This window comes from Nicotiana tabacum, chromosome 22 (assembly GCF_000715075.1).
Source record: "Nicotiana tabacum cultivar K326 chromosome 22, ASM71507v2, whole genome shotgun sequence".
Classification (NCBI taxonomy): domain Eukaryota; kingdom Viridiplantae; phylum Streptophyta; class Magnoliopsida; order Solanales; family Solanaceae; genus Nicotiana; species Nicotiana tabacum.
In genome coordinates this window covers 152,458,300-152,461,667 of record NC_134101.1, presented here as the reverse complement: position 1 = coordinate 152,461,667, position 3,368 = coordinate 152,458,300, and positions in this window count along the sequence as shown.

Sequence of the window (3,368 nt, the reverse complement as noted above, 5' to 3'; positions counted from 1 at the left end):
CGGGGATCCAAACTAAACATGCACACAAGTCTAAAAATATCGTACGGACTCGTTCGTGCAATCAAATCGCCAAAATAACATCTTAAACAACGAATTTAGCATCAAAATTAATGAAAAACTCAAGAACTCTTTAAAGTTTCTATTTTCACAACCGAGGGTCCGAATCATGTCATATAAACTCCGTTTCTTACCAAATTTTATAGACATAACTTAAATATCATATTAAACCTGTACCGGGCTCCAAAACCAAAATGCGGGCCGGATACCATCATATTCAAACACTATTCAATTTCTAAAACTCCTTATATTTTCCAGCAAACAATTTTCTTCAAAAATTCATTTCTCGGGCTAAGGATCTCGGAATTCAATTTCGGGCATACGCCCAAGACCCATATTTTCCTACGGATCCTCTGGGATAGTCAAATCATGGGTCTGGGTCCGTTTACCTAAATTGTTGACCGAAGTCAACTTAATTCTATTTTAAAGGCAAAATTTAGCATTTTTTCTCAAATTTTCACATAAAGGCTTTCCAGATATATGCCCGAACTATGCACGCAAATTGAGGTAATACAAAAGAAGGTTTTTAAGGAATCGAAACACAGATTTGACTTCTAAAAGAAGATATGACCTTTTAGATCGTCACATTCCACACCTCGAAAATAACTGTTCGTCCTCGAACGGACAAAGAAAAGTACCTGAGTTGATAAAAAAATGGGGATATCGGCTCTGCATATCAGACTCGGACTCCTAGGTACTGCCTCGACAGGCTGACCTCTCCACTGAACACGAATCAAAGGGTAACTCTTCGATCTCAACTGACGAACCTACCGGTCTAGAATAGCTATCGGCTCCTCCTCATATGTCAAGTCCTTGTCCAATTGGATAGTGTTGAAGTCTAACACATGGGATGGATCGTCGTGGTACTTCTGAGGCATGGACACATGAAATACTGGATGCACAACTGATAAACCTGGCGGCAACACAAGTATATAAGCCACCTCTCCCACTTGATCAAGGATCTCAAAAGGTCCGATGAATCTAGGGCTTAGCTTGCCCTTCTTCCCAAATCTCATCACGCCCTTCATGGGTGACACCTGAAGCAGCACTCGCTCTCTGACCATGAATGCCACATCACGAACCTTACGGTCGACATAACTCTTCTGCTTGGACTGAGTTGTATGAAGCCTATCCTGAATGATCTTAACCTTCTCCTAGGCATCCTGAACTAAATCTGTACCCAACAACCGCACCTCTCCTGACTCAAACCACCCAACCGGCAACCGACATTGCCTACCATATAATTCCTCGTAGGGAGCCATCTGGATGCTCGACTGATAATTGAAGTAGTAGGCAAACTCTACTAATGGAAAGAACTGATCCTAAGAACCTCCAAAGTTAATAACACATGCTCGGAGCATATCTTCCAAAATCTAAATAGTACGCTCGGACTGTCCATCCGTCTGAGGACGAAACACTGTGCTCAACTCGACCTGCGTACCCAACTCATGTTGTACTGCCCTCCAAAAATGCGAGGTAAACTGCGTCCCTTGATCAGAAATGATAGACACGGGCACACCATGAAAATAAACAATCTCATGAATATAAATCTCTGCCAATCGCTCAGAAGAGTAGGAAACTAACACAGGAATGAAATGCACTGACTTAGTCAGCATATCCTTAATAACCCACACTTCATCGAATTTCCTCTGAGTCTGTGGGAGTCTAACAATGAAGTCCATAGCGATACGCTCCCACTTCCACTCAGGAATCTCAATCTTCTGAAGCAAACCACCAGGTCTCTGATGCTCGTACTTTACCTGCTGATAATTCAAACACCGAGCTACATATGCAGCAATATCCTTCTTCATCCTCCTCCACTAATAATATTGCCGCAAGTCCTGATACATCTTAGCGGCACCTGGATAAATAGAATATCGGGAACTATGGGTCTCCTCTAGAATCAACTCACGATGTCCATCCATATTAGGTACACAAACTCGACATTGCATCCTCAAAATTATGTCATCTCCAACTGTGACCTGCTTGGCACCTTTGTACCGCACTGTGTCTCAAAGGAAAAGCTAATGAGGATCATCATACTACTGATACCTGATACGCTCAAATAATGAAGAATGAGCGACTGTGCAAGATAGAACACGGTTGGGCTAAGAAACATCCAACCTCACGAACTGATTGGCTAAAGCCTGAATATCCAAAGCAAGCGGTCTCTCACCGATTGGAATATATGCAAGGCTGCCCATACTGGCTGACTTCTGACTCAAAGCATCGACCACTACATTGGCCTTCCTAGGATGATACAAGATGGCGATATCATAGTCTTTCAATAGATCCAACCACCTTCTCTGCCTCAAATTTAGTTCCTTCTGCTTGAATAAATATTGCAAACTCTTGTGATCCATGAACACCTCACATGACACGCCATATAAATAGTGCCTCAAAATCTTCAACGCGTGAACAATGGCTACTAGCTCCAAATCATGAATTGGATAATTCATCTCGTGAATCTTCAACTGCCGCGAAGCATAAGCAATAACTTTGCCATTCTGCAATAACACCGCACCAAGTCCAATATGAGATGTGTCACAATATACTATATATGGCCCTGAACCTGTGGGAAATACCAACACCGGCGCCATAGTCAAAGCTATCTAGAGCTTCTGAAATCTCGCCTCACACTCCTCCGACCACCTAAACTGCGCACCCTTCTGGGTCAACCTGGTCATCGGGGTTGCTATAAATGAAAATCCCTCCACAAACCGACGGTAATAACCCGCTAAACCCAAGAAACTCCGGATCTCTGTAGCTGATGTGGGTCTAAGCCAGTCCTTGACTACCTCAATCTTCTTAGGATCTACCTGAATACCCTCTGCTGATACAACATGACCTAGGAATGCTACTAAACTCAACAAAAACTCATATTTTGAAAACTTAGCATACAACTGGCTATCTCTCAGAGTTTGGATAATGAATCGAAGATGTTGCTCGTGCTCCTCTCGGCTACGGGAGTAGATCAAGATATCATCAATAAAAACAATCACAAAGGGATCCAGATCTTGAACACCCGGTTTATCAAATCCATAAAAGCTGTCGAGGCATTCGTCAACCTAAATGACATCACTAAGAACTCAAAATTCCCATACCGAGTGCGGAAAGCTATCTTAGGGACATCGGATGCCCTAATCCTCAACTGATGGTAGCCAGATCTCAAATCAATCTTCAAAATACCTTGGAACCTTGAAGCTGATTAAACAAATCATCAATCCTTGCCAATGGAAACTTGTTCTTAATGGTGACATTGTTCAACTACTGATAATCTATGCACATCCTAATTGACCTATCCTTCTTCT